General features: G+C 44.7%; 1 long non-coding RNA gene across 1 annotated transcript in view; it reads left to right on the forward strand.

The window, feature by feature from the left end:
* The first annotated feature begins 9416 nt into the window (after positions 1-9416).
* The window catches only part of LOC140642113 (uncharacterized), a 38810-nt gene continuing 29381 nt past the window's right edge, over positions 9417-18845 (forward strand). Inside the window, exons 1-2 of the long non-coding RNA XR_012038668.1 lie at positions 9417-9563; positions 18481-18617. This is a non-coding gene — a long non-coding RNA (uncharacterized lncRNA). The remainder of the gene's footprint in view (positions 9564-18480; positions 18618-18845) is intronic.

Genomic DNA, 18845 nt, shown 5'->3' on the forward strand with positions numbered 1-18845 from the left:
ATGGTTGCGGATTAGAGGTTAGGTGAGGCATAAGTGTAAGGGTCAGTAGTTAAGAGTTAGGATGGGGGTTAGGGTTAGGGACAGGATTTAGAGTTAGGGTTAGGGTTTAGGCTCTAGGGATTAGGGCAGGAGGTTTGGAGTTGGGGTTAGGGTTATGGTTAGAGTTAGGGTTGGGCTTAGGTTTGCATTTAAGGTTAGGGGTTAGGATGTGAGTTAGGGTTAGGGTTAAGGGTTAGGGGTTAGAGTTAAAGAAGGGCTAGGTTTAGGGTTAGGGTGAGGGTTAGGGTTAGGATAGGGATTAGGGGTAGGGTTAGGGTTAGTGTTTGGTTAGGGGTTAGGTTTAGAGTCAGGTCATGGTCAGGGTACGGATTTGGAAAAGGGTAAGAGATACGGTTAGGGAGTGGGAAAGGGGTTAGTTTTACGGTACAGGTTAGGGTACAGTTTGGGATATGAGATAGGATTAGTATTAGAGTGTTAGGGTTATCGTACTGGTTAAGGTTAGGAATAGGATTTGAGTACTTAAGTTAAGGTTATGGTTAGAGGGTAGGATTAGGGTTAGATTTAAGGTAGGGGTCAGGCTTAAGGGTTTAGGATAGGTTTAGGAGTTAGGGTGAGGGTTGGCAGGAACATTCAGTGAATGTGTTTCGGTCTTGGGGTTTGTGTTTGGTTTTTAATTAGTGATAGTTCTTGTTTAAGGGTTAGGTTAACATTAGGATTAAGTGTAGGGTTAGGGTTATGTCTGTGTATGGTTAGAGTTTGGGTCTTAGCATGTGCCTGCACTGGGACTCCTAGTATCTTGGGCAGTTTAGTTTTATGCACTCTATTTAGGTTTTGGGTTCAAAGATAGCCTGACTCCACCAAGTCAGTGGCCTCCCCAGAGAATCAAAATTCAGGCTTCTGCTGGGGTCAGAATAGACATAGCAGGCTTCTCCCAAGCTGAGCTAAGGAGGGGATTTGTGCCTCTAAATACTCTATTTGGATTTTCAGTTGCCTTTCTGATTTTATCTCTTGTGTGCACATGTTTCATCAATCCTACCAATTATCATTTTAAAGTTTTACTTGAATTCCTGTTTGTAAACACAGTATGATATAGTTTCAGATTTACCACATAGTGATTCAATCCTTGGATACAACTCCTGGTACTGGTCACAGGTGCCCTCCAGTATCCCCATCCCCTGATTCCCCATTCCCCCACCTTCCTTTGGTGTTGATTAGCTTATTCTCTGTGGTTAAGAGTGTGTATCTTGGTTTGCTTCTCTCATCCCCCCTCTGCCCCTTTGCCAGTTTGTTTGTTTTTTTAAAATTCACATGTTAATGCCATTGTATGGTATTTGGTATCTGTCTTTCTCTGACTGACTGAGTTCATTTGGTATAAGTCCTTTCCACTTCTCCCACGTCATTTTAAATGGCTTCATTTCATTCCTTCTGATGACCCAGTGATGTCGCAGTGTGTATATTTAGCACATCGTCTCTGCCAATTCTTCTGTCGATGGACATCTGGGCTGGATCCACTGATTGGCTTTTGTTGATAACACTGCTAGAAACACTGGGCTGCGTGTCCCTCTTCCAATCTACTAAACTACTTTTGTATCCTCGTGGTAAATACCTAGCTGTGCAATTTTGGAATCGTAGGGTAGCTCTATTTTTAACTTCTTTTTATTTTATTTTTATTTATGATAGTCACAGAGAGAGAGGCAGAGACGCAGGCAGAGGGAGAAGCTGGCTCCATAAACCAGGAGTCCGACGTGCGATTCGAACCTGGGTGTCCAGGATTGTGCCATGGGCCAAAGGCGGGTGCCAAACAACTGTGCCACCCAGGGATCCCCGATTTTTAACTTGTCGAGGACCCTCCAAACTGTTTTTCACAGTGGCTGCACCTGTTCGCATGCACACCAGGAGTGTAACAGGGCTCCCTCTTCTGCATAGCCTCACCAACACCTGTTGTTTCTTATGTTGTTAATTTTAGCCATTCTGACGGCTGTCAGGTGACATCTCATTGTGGTTTGCATTTCCCTGATGATGGGTGATGCTGAGTGTCTCTCAGTGTGTCTGGTGGCCAACTGGATGTCTTGTCAGAGACAAAGTCCATTCATCTCTTCTACCAATCTGTAGTTGGATAATTTGTATTTAGGATGCTGAGATTTGGGAACCCTGGGAGGTGCAGTGGTTTAGCGCCTGCCTTTGGCCCAGGGCGCGATCCTGGAGACCCGGGATCGAATCCCACGTCGGGCTCCCGGTGCATGGAGCCTGCTTCTCCCTCTGCCTATGTCTCTGCCTCTCTCTCTCTCTCTGTGTGACTATCATAAATAAATAAAAATTTAAAAAAATTAAAAAAAAAGGATGCTGAGATTTATATTTGCTTTATGTATTTTGCATACTAACTGTTTATTGGATGTGTTGTTTACAAATATCTCCTTTCATTTTGTATGTTGCCTTTTAGCTTTGGTTGTTTCCTTCACTTTGCAGAAGCTTTTACATTTGATGAAGTCCCAATAGTATTTTTGCTTTTGTTTCCCTCACCTCAGAGGCATATCTAGAAAGAAGACCCAATGGCCAATATCAAAGACGTTGCTGCCTATCTTTTCTTCTTTGTATATGGTTTCAGGTCTCACATTTAGGTCTTTCATCCATTTTGAATTTATTTTTTATATATATGGTGTAAGAAAGTGGTCCAGTTTGATTCTTCTGCATTTGGCTGCCTGGTTTTCCCAACACCATTTGTTCTTATCCTGGGGTCAGGGTTAGGGTTTGTTGAAGAGACTGTCTTTGTGCCATTGGATATTCCTTCCTGCCTTGTTGTCGATTAATGCATCATAGAGTTACAGGTTTGTATCTTGTTTCAGCTTTCCATTCTGTTCTATTGATCTAAGCATCTCCTGTTGGGAGATTCTTGATTGATGATTCAATTTCTTTGCTGGTTATCTTCCTGTTCAAGTTTTTTATTTCTTCTTTTTCATTTTTGCTATGTTATATATTTCTAGGAATTGATCTATTTCTTCCAGGTTCGAGGTTGCTGGCATATGATTTTTCATAATGTTCTCTTATAATCGTTTGTATTTCTCTATTGTTGGTTGTTATTTCTCTTTTCCCATTTGTGATTTTATTTGGGTCCTTTCTCATTTTTTATATTTTTTATTTTTTAAATATTTTATTTATGTATTCATGTGAGACACAGGAAGGCAGAGGTAAAGGCAGAGGGAAAATGAGGCTCCAGCTGGCCCTGATGTTGGACATGATTCCCCAGGACCCCGGGATCATGATCTGAGCCAAAGCAGATGCTCAACCCCTGATACACCAAGGTACCTTGCTGATTCAATTCCTTTGCAAATTATGGGTCTGCTCACATTTATATTTCTTCCCATTTCAGTTTTGCTCATTAGCACATTTCTAGGGCTTTGTCCATTTCTTCCAGGTCCCCCAGTTTGTTAGCATATAATCATTCATACTATTCTCTTATAATTGTCTAATTTTTCTGGTGTTCATTGTGATCTCTTCTCTCATTTGTGATTTTATTTATTAAGTCTTTTCTCTTTTCTCGTTGATAAGGCTGGCTAGGGCTTGATCCATTTTGTTAATTATTTTGAAGAACCATCTCTTTGTTTCATTATTCCATTCTACTGCTTTGTTGTTTCTGTATTGTTTATTTCTGCTCTCACCTTTTTTTCCCCTTCTTCTGTAGTCTTTAGGCTTTTTTATCTATTCCTTTTCCAGACTCTTTAGGTGTAGTGTTAGGTAGTGTATTGGAGACTTCTTGTTTCTTGAGGTAGGCCTGTATTGCTATTCTACTTCCCCCTTAGGACTGCCTTTTCTACATCCTAGAAGTTTGGAGAAACATGTTTTCATTTTAATTTGTTTTAAATTTCCTCTTTAATTTCCTGGTTGCTCCATTCATTCTCTAGTAGGATGTTCATAATCTTCATGTATTTTTGGTCTGTCCAAATTTTTTCTAACTGTCGACTTCGAGTTTCATAGCGTCGTGGTCGAAAATGTACAGGGTGTGATATCAACCTTCTTCTACCTGTTGTACCTGTTGAGGGCTGATTTGTGGCCCATGATATGATCTGTTCTGAGGAATGTCCCATGTGCACTTGAAAGGAATGTGTATTCTGCTTTAGGTTGAAATGTTCAGACTATATGTGTTGAGTCCCTGTGGTCCAGTGTGTCAAGGCTATTGTTCCCCTGTTGATTTAATGCATAGATGATTGGTCCATTGACGTAAGTGGGTGTTAACATCCCCTGTCATTGTATTATTATCAGTGAGTTCCTGTATGTTTGTTGTTAATTGGTTTGTATATTTAGGTACTCCCATGTTGGCAGCATAAATATTTATTTGTTGGAACTTTTTTTTAAAATAAATTTATTTTTTATTGGTGTTCAATTGACCAACATACAGAATAACACCCAGTGCTCATCCCATCAAGTGTCCCACTCAGTGGCCGTCACCCATTCACCCTCTCTTCCCGCCCTCCTCCCCTTCCAGCACCCCTAGTTCATTTCCCAGAGTTAGGAGTCTTTATGTTCTGTCTCCCTTTCTGATATTTCCCACACGTTTCTTCTCCATTCCCTTATATTCCCTTTCACTATTATTTATATTCCCCAAATGAATGAGAACATACACTGTTTGTCCTTCTCCGATTGACTTACTGCACTCAGCATAATACCCTCCAGTTCTATCCACATTGAAGCAAATGGTGGGTATTTGTCGTTTCTAATGGCTGATTAATATTCCATTGTATACATAAACCACATCTTCTTTATCCATTCATGTTTAATGGACACCAGGCTCCTTCCACAGTTTGGCCATTGTGGACATTCCTGCTATAAACATCGAGGTGCAGGTGACCCGGCGTTTCATTGCATCTGAATCTTTGGGTAAATCCCCAACACTGCAATTGCTTGATTGTAGGGAAGGTGTGTTTTTTTCTTTTTTTTCTTTTTTTAATTTATTTATGATAGCCACACTGAGAGAGAGAGATAGAGAGGGGAGGGCAGAGACATAGGCAGAGTGGAAGCAGACTCCATGCACTGGGAGCCCGACGTGGGATTCGATCCCGGGTCTCCAGGAACGCGCCCTGGGACAAAGACAGGCGGCAAACTGCTGCGCCACCCAGGGATACCTTAGTTCTAATTTCAAGGCATTATGGTCTGAGAATATGCAGGGGACAATCCCAATCATTTGGTATCGGTTCAGACCCGATTTGTGACCCAGTATGTGGTCAATTCTGGAGAAAGTTCCATGTGCACTTGAGAAGAATGTGTATTCAGTTGAGTTTGGATGTAAAGTTCTGTAGATTTCTGTGAAATCCATCTGGTCCAGTGTATGATTTAAAGGTATCGTTTCTTTGGAGATGTTTTGCTTAGAAGACCTATCGAGGGTAGAAAGAGCTAGATTGAGGGGATCCCTGGGTGGCTCAGCGGTTTAGCGCCTGCCTTCAACCCAGGGTGTGATCCTGGAGTCCCGGGTTTGAGTCCCACATCGGGCTCCTTGCGTGGAGCCTGCTTCTCCCTCTGCCTGTGTCTCTGCCTCTCTCTCTCTCTCTCTGTGTCTATCATGAATAAATAAAATCTTTAAAAAAAAGAGCTAGATTGAAGTAACCAAGTGTAAGTGTATTATTATCTAAGTATTTCTTCTCTTTGGTTATTAATTGGTTTAAATATTTGGCAGCTCCCACATTAGGGGCATTTATATTGAGGATTGTTAAGTCCTCTTATTGGATAGATCGTTTAAGTATGATTTAGTGTCCCTCTTCATCTTTCACTACAGTCTTCGGGGTAAATTTTAGATTATCTGGTATAAGAATGGCTACACCTGCTCTCTTTTGAGGACCCTTTGAATGGTAAATTTTTCTCCAACATTTCATTTTCAGGTTGTAGGTGTCCTTCTGTCTAATATGAGTCTCTTGTAGACAGCAAATAGATGGGTCCTGCTTTTTTATCCAGTCTGAAACACTATGCCTTTTGATGGGGTCATTAAGCCTGTTCACGTTCAGAGTTACTATCGACAGATATGAGTTTAGTGTCATCATGATATCTTTTCAGCTCTTGTTTTGTGGATTGTTCCACTGAACTTCTTCTTAAAGGGGAATTTTAAGAGTCCCCCATAAAATTTCTTGCAGAGCTGGTTTGGAGGTCACATATTCTTTCAGTTCCTGCCTGTCTTGGAAGCTCTTTATCTCTCCTTCCATTTTGAATGAGAGCCTTGCTGGATAAAGTATTCTTGGTTGCATGTTCTTCTCATGGAGGACCCTGAATATATCCCGCCAGCCCTTTCTGGGTTGCCAGGTCACTGTGGAGAGGTCTTCTGTTACCCTAATGCTCCTCCCCATAAAGGTCAGGATTTTCTTGTCTCTTGCTGCTTAAAGATCTTCTCTTTATCTTTGGAATTTGCAAGCTTCAAGATTAAATGTCGAGGTGTTGGACAGTTTTTATTGATTTTAGGGGGGATCTCTCTATTTCCTGGATCTAAATGCCTGTTTCCCTTCCCAGATTAGGAATGTTTTCAGCTATTATTTGTTCAAATACATATTCTGGCCCTCTGTCCATTTTGGCACCCTCGGTAACCCCAATTCCACTTAGGTTTTTCTTCCGCAGGCTCTCATTTATTTCCCTTAATCTGTCTTCCTTGTCTTTTAATTGTCTGTCTCTTTTTTCCTCAGTTTCTCTCTTTGCCATCAACTTGTGTTATGTCACTCACTCGTTCTTCCAACTCGTTATCCCTCGTCGTTAGGACTTCTAGTTTGGATTGCATCTCATTCAATTGATTTTTAATTTCGGCCTGATTGGATCTAAATTCTGCAGTCATGAAGTCTCTTGAGTCCTTTATGCTTTTTCCTAGAGCCACCAGTAGCTGTATAATAGTGCTTCTGAATTTGCTTTCTGACATTGAATTGTAATCCAGATTTTGTAACTCTGTGGGAGAGATGACTGTTTCTGATTCTTTCTTTTGAGGTGAGGTTTTCCTTCTAGTCATTTTGCTGAGTGATGAGTGGCGAAAACAAATTGTATTGGGAAAAGGAGAAAAAGAGAGGAGAGAAGGAAGGAAAGAAAAGAGAAAACGAAAAAGAATAAAGGAAGAAAGAAGGAAAAAAGAGAATAAAAAGAGAAAGAAAAAGAAAGAAAGGGGGGAAGTGGAGGACGAAGCAATCATAAATTAAAAAAACATGGGGGGTATCTTCTGATTCTGTATACTTTAAGTTCCTTGACTTCCCCTGGAACTTGTCCGTCTAGCCGGCCTTCTGGGGTAGGGGCCTGTTGTGCTGATTTTCAGGTGTTAGCACGTGGGGGAGCTGCTCTGTCCCCTGCCTGGTGCAGGGCTCTGTGGGGGTAGTTTACCCCGTGAGGCCCCAGGAGGAACAACCCCAGTGTCAGCGACCAGCTCTGGAATCCTGTATTCAGCCCCTGCAGTAACACGGGAGCAGTCCAATGCAGGTCCTGGAGGCTCTGGGGCTGGGCCGCTGATCTGCTCAGCTCTGGACAGGAGCGTCCTTGGTGTCCTAGGCCCTCTGGGCCTCTGCCTGTCCCGGGGGAGACCAAATCCTGGGCTGTGTCTCGGCGCCCTGTGCTCCGGGGCCTGCACTGTTGGATTCTCGCTCCCGGCTGTACAGCCACCTCACTGTGGAGCCACCGCCCGAGCTCCTCCAAGTTGCTCCCAGAGCTCCACATCCCCCTCTGAATGGAGCCTCTTCCATTGCAGGAGGCGCCGCTGCCAAGCTGCTCCTGGGCCGTGCAAACACCTCTGTGCAGAGCCGCCACCTGAGCCCCTCAGAGCTGCTCCCCGGTCAATGGATGTGCCCTGCAGCCCTTAGGGAGCTCGCTGCACTCTCCTGGGAGTGCATGTTTCTATTAGTGTCCCAGGGTGCCCTAGGGCATCCCCGCCTTCCTGGGGTCCTGCTCTGACTCCTTGAAGGGGCCATTCTGCCCTGGAAGATTGGTGAAGCTCCTCCTTCTCCCAGGACAGAGCTCCTCTGCCCTGTGAGCACTCGCCCCGGCCATAGCCAGGCTCCTCACAGGGCCCCTCACCCTTGGATGCCTTTTGTTTCTTTCTTTTTCCCGTCTTCCTTCCTTTATAGAATCACGAACTTTTCCACTATAGCATTCAAACTGGTCTCTGTTTAAATCTCAGGCTGAATTCGTAGATTTTCAGGATGATTTGAAGGTTATTTAGGTAATTTTGTGGGGACAGGTGATTTGGGGACCCTACAATTCCGCCATCTTGCCCCTCCTCCTGTATGTTGCCTTTTAGCTTTGGTTGTTTCCTTCACTGTGCGGAAGCTTTTCAATTTGATGAAGTCCCAATAGTATTTTTGCTTTTGTTTCCCTCACCTCAGAGGCATATCTAGAAAGAACATCCAATGGCCAATGTCAAAGATGTTGCTGCCTATCTTTTCTTCTTTGTATGCTTTCAGGTCTCACATTTAGGTCTTTCATCCATTTTGAATTTATTTTTTATATAGATGGTGTAAGAAAGTGGTCCAGTTTCATTCTTCTGCATGTGGCTGCCTGGTTTTCCCAACACCATTTGTTCTTATCCTGGGGTCAGGGTTAGGGTTTGTTGAAGAGACTGTCTTTGTTCCTTTGGATATTCCTTCCTGCCTTGTTGTTGATTAATGGATCATAGAGTTACAGGTTTGTATCTTGTTTCGGATTTCCATTCTGTACTATTGATCTAAGCGTCTCCTGTTGGGAGATCCTTTTTTTTTATGATAGTCACACACACACACACACAGAGAGAGAGAGAGAGAGAGAGAGAGAGAGAGGCAGAGACACAAGCAGAGGGAGAAGCAGGCTCCATGTACCGGGAGCCCGACGTGGGATTCGATCCCGGGTCTCCAGGATCATGCCCTGGGCCAAAGGCAGGCGCCAAACTGCTGCGCCACCCAGTGATCCCCCTGTTGGGAGATTCTTTTTTTTTTTTTTAATTTGGGCTTTTTTTTCCTTTTATTTATTATTTATGATAGTCACAGAGAGAGAGAGAGAGAGGCAGAGACATAGGCAGAGGGAGAAGCAGGCTCCAAGCACCGGGAGCCCGACGTGGGATTTGATCCCGGGTCTCCAGGATCGCGCCCTGGGCCAAAGGCAGGCGCCAAACCGCTGCGCCACCCAGGGATCCCATGTTGGGAGATTCTTGATTGCTGATTCAATTTATTTGCTGGTATTCTGTCTGCTCAAGTTTCTTATTTCTTCCTTTATCATTTTGGCTATGTTATATATTTCCAGGAATTGATCTATTTCTTCCAGGTTCTAGGTTGCTGGCATATAATTTTTCTTTTTTTTTTTGGCATATAATTTTTCATAATGTTCTCTTATAATCGTTTGTATTTCTGTAGTGTTGGTTGTTATTTCTCTTTTCTCATTTGTGATTTTATTTGGGTCCTTTCTCATCTTTTTATCTTTTTCTTTTTTAAAGATTTTATTTATAGATTCATGAGAGACACAGAGAGGCAGAGGGATAGGCAGAGGGAAAACAAGGCTCCATGCGGGGAGCCTGATGTGCGACTTGATCTCCCAGGTCCCCGGGATCATGACCTAAGCCAAAGCAGATGCTCAACCACTGAGGCACACAGGTACCTTGCTGATTCAATTCCTTTGCTAGTTATGGGTCTATTCACATTTTCTATTTCTTCCTATTTCAGTTTTGCTCGTTTGCACATTTCTGGGGATTTGTCCATTTCTTCCAGGTCTCCCAGTTTGTTAGCGTATAATTTCTTAGTATTCCCTTATAATTGTCTAATTTTTCTGGTGTTGATTGTGATCTCTCGTCTCTCATTTGTGATTTTATTTATTTAGGTCATTTCTCTTTTCTCATTGATAAGGCTGGCTAGGGCTTGATCCATTTTATTAATTATTTTGAAGAACTAGCTCTTAGTTTTGTTATTCCATTCTACAGTTTTGTGGTTCCTGTATTGTTTATTTCTGCTCTCATCTTTTTTTCCCTTCTTCTGTAGTCTTTAGGCTTTGTTTGCTATTCCTTTTCCATCTCCTTTAGGTGTAGGGTTACGTTGTGTATTGGAGACTTCTTGTTTCTTGAGGTAGGCCTGTATTGCTATGTATTTCCCTCTTAGGACTGCCTTTGCTACATCCCAGAGGTTTGGAGAAACATGTTTTCATTTTCATTTGTTTTAAATTTCCTCATTAATTTCCTGGTTGCTCCATTCATTCTCTAGTAGGATGTTCATAATCTCCACGTATTTTTGGTCTGTCCAATTTTTTTTCTAACTGTCGACTTCAAGTTTCATAGCGTCGTGTTCTGAAAATGTACATGGTGTGATATCAACCTTCTTGTACCTGTTGTACCTGTTGAGGGCTGATTTGTGGGCCATGATATGATGTGTTCTGGAGAATGTCCCATGTGCACTTGAAAAGAATGTGTATTCTGCTTTAGGAAGAAATGTTCAGACTATATCTGTTGAGTCCCTGTGGTCCAGTTTGTCAAGGCTATTGTTCCCCTGTTGATTTTCTGCGTAGACGATTGGTCCATTGAAATAAGTGGGTGTAAAAATCCCCTTTCATTGTATTATTATCAGTGAGTTCCTGTGTTGTTAATTGTTTTCTATATTTAGGTACTGCCATGTTGGCAGCATAAATATTTAGTTGTTTGATCTTGATAGAGAGTCTTTTTAATTATGAAATAATGCCCTTCTTCATCTCTTCTTACACTATTTGTTCTTTCTTTATTGAAATTTAAATATTTTATTTATTTATTCATGAGAGATACACAGAGGAGCAGAGGAAGAAACATAGCAGAGTGAGAGGCAGACTCCCCTAAGGGAGGCCGATGATGACTTGATCCTGGGATCCCAGGATCACACCCTGAGCCGAAGGCAGATGCTCAAACACTGAGCCAACACGTGTCCCCCAGGGTTTGTTTTCAAATCTCGTTTGTCTGATATAAGTATGGGTCCTCCACCTTTCTTTTGATATCCATTAGCGTGATAGACGATTTTCCATCCCCTGACTTTCAATCTGTTGGTGTCTATAGGTCTAAGGTGAGCATCTTGTTGGCAGCGTACAGATGGATGTTGTTTTTTTAATAATAATTTTATTTATCAGAGAGACAGAGAGAGAGAGAGAGGCAGAAAATTATGCAGAGAGAGAAGCAGGCTCCCCACCAGGAGCCCAATATGGGACTCGATCCCAGACTCCAGAATCACACCCTGAATTAAAGGCAGAGGCTCAACCCCTGAGCCACCCAGGCATCCCGGATCCTGTTTCTTAACTACTCCATACCCTATATCTTTTTTTAAAAGATTTATTTATTTATTTATTCATGATAGTCACACAGAGGGAGACAGAGAGGCAGAGACACAGGCAGAAGGAGAAGCAGGCTCTATGCACCGGGAGCCCGATGTGGGACTCAATCCAGGGTCTCCAGGATGCGCCCTGGGCCAATGGCAGGCGCCAAACCGCTGTGCCACCCAGGGATCCCACCCTATATCTTTTTATTGGAGCATTTAGTCCATCACCATTCAGAGTGACTATTCAAAGATATGAACTTTGTGCCTCTGTGTTACCAGAAGAGTTGGTATTTCTGGTGACGTTCTCTGGTCCTTTCTAGTATTTGTTGCTTTTGGTCTCTTTTTTCCCCCACTAGAAGAGTCCCTCTTAAAATTCCTTACTGGACTGGTTAAGTGGTCATGAACTCCTTTATATGTTGGCTGGGAAAATCTTTATCTCTCCTGTTGACACCCTTGCTGAAGAAAGAATTCATACAAATTGGATGGCAATAAAAAGAAATTTAAAAACATAAAGTAAATTCTTGCTAATATAATTGAGGAAAATGTATTTAGGGTGAAAACCAGAAGCAGAAAGAGAGGAGGACGGATTTCACCCTCCGTAGCCTTCACAGGGACCTGGTTTCCTTTCCTAGGAGTGGCCCCCCCTCAGGATGATGCTTCCTGCCCCTCTGCCCTCCTTGTTGGAACATAGCAGGCACAGCTCCAGCACCTCTACAGTCGTGGTTTATAGCGTTTTCCATTTATCCTATTGGGGACCACAGTGTTGTGTATGTAACCATCTGGCTGCTGTCTGACAACATTGGGGGGATTTCGACTTTTGTTGCTTTTGAGGTGTGTGTGTCTCTATCACATGCAGCTATCCCGTGCAGCAATCGGATCCTCTGGCTGGGTCACCAAAAAACCCCGAAATGGTTGGCACAAAATCATTTCTGGTCCTGTCCCTGGGCAGTTAGCTGGGCTCTCCTGGCAGTGCCGGGGCTCGCTCGTGCAGTGACTTTCAGCTGGAGGGTCAGCTGAGCTTGAAGTTCCAGCTCGGCCACATTCCCATGTCCGGCAGTGGGTCTGGCCACTCCTGGAAGGCACGTGGGGACTTCAGCTGTGTGTGCCTGGTGGCGCCCCTGCAGGGGCTTGTTGGGGCCAAGGTGGTGCCCCCTCCTCCCTCTGGGGGTCTCTACACGCTCCGTGCACAGAGTTCTGGGAGACACAGAAACGGGCTGCCTGTGCATTTTCGCACCACAACACTTTATTGACTTTCTACAGCAAAGGGCTCAGAGCCGTGGTTGTGTGTCTTCCCCTGGGGAGGGAGACCTTTCTGTCCTTTAAGGGGAGGGCAAGAATCACACGGGGTGGGGGGGCAGGTGCTGGAGTCCCCCACCTGGGAGCATGTGTGGACTCCGGGTGGGGGCGTGTGTCCTGAGGTTTCAGCCTGAGTGATGGTACTGAGGACATCAGAGCTGACCTGAACCTATAACTCATGGGCTCCTGTGCTGGGTCCCTAAAGGGCAGCTGGATCCTGGCCTTGGAGCCTCTTTGGGCCCCAGCACCTGGAGGAGCCTGCCTCCTGGTGTGGGTGTGGGTGGGGCCCACCAGCTTGCCCCTCCTCTCCCCACACTGGGGTGTCCCAGGATCCCCAGGGCTTCCCTAGATCAGCGAACTGGATCTGTGGGGCATGCCCAGGGCCCTGCAGGCCACATCCAGCTGTGAGAGGGCTTGCTCAGCCTGGGGCCAGAATCCAGGGCTGGCCAGGGCCATGGGGGCCTGATTCCATTAGTCTTTGTGTTGAGACTGGTGGGGGCTCAAGTCAACCCAGCCCCCACAGAGCCTGGGCCCAATCAGCCCAGGTACCTCTGGTTTAGGGCCTGGTGTCCTGTGCAGGGTGTCCTGCCCTCTAGGAGTGACAGTGGGCGGAGGCAGGGCACAGTGGTTCCTCTGATTCACTCACCTGCTCACACACTGTCAGGGGCTCCCTGCCGTCCCTCCTCTCTGCAACCCCTGGGTACTCTATGGGACACCCGGGATTCTGAGGGGAGCAGGGTATCCAGAGAACCCCGGGGAGGCTGATCATGTCCCACAGGGGGCAGCTAGATTGGGTCCTTGCTCGGGGCCGATGGTGTGGTGGTGGATGGTGTGGGGGCATGGGTATGATGGTGGTGGAATGTGGGGAATGGTGTAGGGGGATGGTGTTGGGGTATACTGTGGTTGGGTATTGTGTGAGGCTGTGTGTGTTTGAGGGGGATGGGGTAGGGGTGATGCCATGGGGGATGATGATGTAGGGGGATGGTGTGGGTCTGGGGAATGGGGGGATGGCGTGGGGGGCCGGCAGACAAAGGGCATCCACTTTCTCTAAGATGCACACAGAGACGTCTACAATTAAAGGTGACCCCATTCTGGGGTTTGTTGTAACACCTGCCCCTGTGGCCCCATGTGGTGAGTGCAGGGCCCTGGCTGTACCAGGGGCATTATCTGGGGGTCATCATAATATGTATGTTTTCAAATTGCAAATTGTCTCAAATTAAATGCACAGAATTTAGAAATATATAAAACACTGAGAGTGGGTGAACCGTCTCTCAGTTCAACCGTCTGGGTGAACTCTGAACCGTCTGACCCTCATGGGATCAATGTGTGTCCTGCTCCAGCCGCGGACATGCCACTCGGCCCCCAGGTCTGGTTCCTACCCCCCATGTCTCCCACCCCATCCCCTGCTTCTCAGGGGGCCGTCCCTCCCCCCTTTGGTGTTCAGCTCCCATGGGAACCTCTGGAGGCCCCATCCTTGTGGCCTCCTCATCCCTGAGGCCCCGGGGGTGTGGTCATCCCCATCACCCTACCATGGAGCCGTGTGTTGTTGGCTGCTATTGCTCCCCCTGGCCTCAGAGGCCCCGTTTACCTTACCCAAAAGCCTCCGAGGCCCGGAAGCCCCCTGGCCCAGCAGCCTCACCCGTCCGCCTAGCAGTCCTAAAACATGATGTGGCTGCTGAACTTCCTGATGACGTCCAGGTCTACCTGCATGATGTCCCTGGAGGAGACCAGGGCATCCTTCTTCATTTCCTGTGGGAAAACCGGGGAGGAGCGGCAGGCGTCAGGAACAGAGACCCGACCTGTCACGAGGTGCCGTGCTGGGCAGGGAGCCCTGGGGCCACCATGGTAGTGTGTCCGGCCGAAACCTCCTTCCTTCCTCTGGGAGGCCAGGGAAGGCGGGAGTGCCCACCGTGCCCGTGGGACCTGTGTGACGGCCTGTGCCCAGCTGTTGTAGGCAGGGAGGTGACTGAGTTTCACCCTGGGTGGGAGGGGATAGGGGTTCAGTCAAGGTGGGAGGGGGACATGGGGGTGTTGTGCCCAAGATTGCGAATCCGAGAAACCACTAAGGAGCTGACACCAATGCAAACACACAAGGGTTGATTTCCAAACTCGAGCTTGCGACCAAGTACACCCAACACAGCGGAGCAGGGACTTGGACCCCGAGGTGGGTTTTAACTTAGTTTTAAGGGCTTGTCTCGGGGTCCTCCAAAAGGGCTGGAGCAATTCCTCAAGTTCTGTTTACATTTTGATATGGGGCCTTCAAGGGTATTAAGCTCTGCTCTCATTCTAATAGGCACTTCCAACCCTTGGCATGGGCTCGGTTTCATTCTGTTGTGGGGCTTTCTAAGACATTAAGCTGTAAACTTTGTTTTTTTCCTGTAACTGAAATAATGTAAATTTCAGCTCTTCTTCACAGGGGCCTGGGATGGCTGGACTTGTTCAAACACTGAACTTAAAGTAGAAAGGCCTTCATTTTCTCGGCCTCTTTGCGTTCCCTCCCATCCTATCTAGCTCTTTCCCCCTTCCCCGGAGCTCCTAAGAGAGCAAATGACCTCAGCTTGGCAGCGTGTGTTGGGGGACAGGCCAGGAAGACCTGGCTCGTGGGCGTCCCAGCTGTGCAGCGGGATTCCATGCTGCAGACTCTTATTCCCTAAGGCTATCTAGACAACTGAGTTTGTATATAGAAAAGCTCTCCTTTATCTTTAAAAGATGAGGAGCGAGTCAAAGTGTTTTTACTCTGGCTATCTAATTGCTCAGATTCCAATCTGAGACATATTTCCTGTTAATAAGGATAATTTACTATCCGTAGTACTATGGTTAAAGTATTCTGACACAAGTAATTCAGAGGGATGAGGCTTTCTAATCTCTTTCTTCACAGCTCAGTCACTCCTCAGGAAATGCATCTTTATGGATTTGGAAAGAACTGAGAGTCATTATTACCAATGGTCCGATTATTTTGTGAAGGATTCTTCCCTGAGATTCTTCCCCTGTTTCAACTGACACTGAAACACTGTGAACTCTTTTGAAGACAAATGTCAAGGAAATAAATGTTATGCATTGATAATTTTAAATGCACTTGCAATATGGTGTCTATTATACTAGAAGTATTTTTATCTGATTTTTGCTATTTATTATCTGTTCCTGCTTTTCAGGTTGAGGAGGCATTATACGTGTTCATAAGTGTCTTTCTTTCCTTCTGATATGAAATTCTTACTTTGTTTCCATCAAAGGAACTCTTTAAGAATAAGGCAAAAGTTAATTCAACGATTCTTAAAATGTCTTCCCCCTTGGAGCCTGATTCATTTAAGTCGATTTTCATAATAAATCTTATTAATTAGGAAAAAACAAAGATTTATAGAGAAATTGAGAAGATATTACAGTGCATTCACATGCACTTGCTCTCAATTTCTCCAATTATTGATATCTTATATTACTACGGTACAAATATTAGCTAAGGAATCAAATTTAAAATAGTCGCATTAACCACAGACCATAGTTTATTCAGATTTCCTTAGTTTTTGCTAAGTTACCATCCCTCATATCACATTCCATTTGTCCTCCTGTTTTCTTAGGCTCCTCTAGATTGTGACAGTCTTTCAGCCTTTCCTTGTTGTTGTTGCACTGGAACACTTTGAGAAGTAGAGTATTTTGTAAACTTTCCTTCAGTTGGGACATGTCTTTCATTTATCTCATAATTGAACTGTTTTGTGGATTATATACAGAGATATACTGCCATTTTCATTATATCATATAAAGGATAGATACTATCAACATGATTTAGCAGTCTTGGTATCGATCTGGTCAGCTTGCTGTGGTAGTGTTTGTCAGCTTTCTCCACAGTAAACTGATTCATTATTATTATTATTATTAATTATTATTTTTATTATTATTATATTATCAATATTATTTTAACTTTTTCATATTATATTTTGTAGAAGGAAGTTACTATGTGTATTCCACACTTAAGAGTGGGAAGCTATGCTCATGAACTTGACGGTGCAATGTCTGCACAAATTGTTTAAAATTCTACTACATGGGAGATTTCTCTTCCTTGTGGGTTTGTTTCTTCTGCAAAGATGTTTTTTATTTATTTGAGAGAGAGAGGAGAGAAAAAGCATGAGCGAGAGGGGCAGAGGGAGAGGGCAAAGTATGTTCCCTTCTGAACAGGGAGCCTGCCTTGGGACCTGGATCATGATCTGAGTTTAATGCAGAAGCTTAACTAACTGAGCCACACAGGTGCCACTCTTTCTTTCTTTCTTTCTTTCTTTCTTTCTTTCTTTCTTTCTTTCTTTCTTTCTTTCTTTCTCTCGTTTTTTATAATAATTTTATTCTTGAATTGGTGTTCAATTTGCCAACCTACAGAAAAACACCCAGTGCTCATCCCATCAAGTGCCCCCCTCAGTGCCCATCACACATTCACCCCCACTGCCCGCCCTCCTCCCCTTCCATTACCCTTAGTTCATTTCCCTAAGTTAGGAGTCTTTATGTTCCGTCTCCCTTTCTGATATTTCCCACACATTTCTTCTCCGTTCCCTTATATTCCCTTTCACTATTATCTATATTCCCCAAATGAATGAGAACATACAATGTTTGTCCTTCTCTGATTGACTTACTTCACTCAGCATAATACCTTCCAGTTACATCCATGTTGAAGCAAATGGTGGTTATTTGTCGTTTCTAATGTCTGAGCAAGGCCCACCTTTTCTCTCTCTTCATCTTCTGAGTCTCCTACGGTATGAATGTTACTGTTTTAATAAGTGACTGACTTCCCTACTTCTGTGTCTGTGCTCCAGAACCTTTCTTGTTTTTAAGGCTTCCACTTGGAACAGCATCTCAGTTATAGCATTTTTAACATTGGCCTGACTAGATTTTAGTTGTTTTATTTCTATAGGAAGGGATTCTCTAGTTTTCTTCTGTGCTCTTTTTCCATCCCAGATGCTATCTTTATAATCATTGTTTTAAACTGTAGTTAGACATCATATATGTGTATTGATGAACTTCCTGGCTGTGAGTAGAACCTCATGTTATTTTATGGAGGTGAATTTCTCCATCTCATTATTTCTTCCAGAAAAGAAAGAAGGAAAAAAAAGAAAAAACAAGAAAAACAATAACAACTGCCCTCCCCCCCCCCACAAAAAAACCAATAGATTATTTTGGCCTGCTTGTTAAAAGATTCTAAATCCCAAAATTGAAACAATTAAGGTGGTCCGTGGGTGGTGCAGCGGTTTAGCGCCTGCCTTTGGCCCAGGGCATGATCCTGTAAACTCTGGATCGAATCCCACGTCGGGCTCCCAGTGCATGGAGCCTGCTTCTCCTTCTGCCTGTGTCTCTGCCCCTCTCTCTCTCTCTCTCTCTCTTTTTCTCTCTCTTTGTGACTGTCTATAAATAAATTGAAAAAAATTAAAAAAAAACACAATGAAGTACCATGAAAGTAAAAATTAGAAATATCTAAGGTACATACATAAAAATTAAAATAAGGCAATTAATAAAAAAGTCAAAGAAAATGATTGAAAATAGAGCACAAAGTACAAAGGAATCTAGACCCTACTTTCCAGGCAGAGCTGAAGCTCTGCAGCCTCTGTGGTCTGACAACTTGGTGGCAGCGAATGGTCTGTGTGGGTGTGCGGATGGGCCGTGGTGTTGATTGTCAGGTGCACATCTCCCTGGGAGTTGCACCTGCGGGGGCAGAGGCGTGGTGGGCATCAGCGTCTCTGGGCTCCAGCGGGCAGCGCTGTGCTGCTCCCTGAGACCCGGCCCTGATGGGCGGGATGCCGGTGGGGACGCTGGGTCCTCTGGCTCTGGGGCTGAGCATCCCGCCCCCCAGTCTGCTGGGGCCTCCACAGAAGAGCCCCCAAGCCCCCGGGTCTCCGCCTCTTCTCTCAGAACCCTGCATTCACTCGACTTGTGTCCGAGCTTCTTTTGTTTTTTGTTTTTTTTTTTTTTATCTCAGACTGTTGAGCCCAAGATTGTGAATCCGAGAAACCATCGAGAAGCCGACACTGATGCAAACACATGAGGGTTTATTTACAAGCTCGAGGTTGTGTCCAAGTATACCCGACACAGTGGAGCAGGGACTTGGACCCCCAGGTGGGTTTTAGCTTAGTTTTAAGGGCTGGTCTCAGGGAACTCCCGAAGGGTGGATCAATTACTAAAGTTCTGTTTACATTTTGATATGGGGCCTTCAAGGGCATTGAGAGCTGTTCTAATAGGGCCTTCCTGCCCTTGGCCTGGGCTCAGTTTTTATTCTACTGTTGGGCTTGCTGTGTCCTGACAATGAGCACTCAGGAAGGAAATGACGGACATGACTCCCTCTCA

The sequence above is a fragment of the Canis lupus genome, chromosome 11 (genome assembly GCF_048164855.1).
Source record: "Canis lupus baileyi chromosome 11, mCanLup2.hap1, whole genome shotgun sequence".
In the NCBI taxonomy this organism is placed as follows: Eukaryota; Metazoa; Chordata; class Mammalia; order Carnivora; family Canidae; genus Canis; species Canis lupus.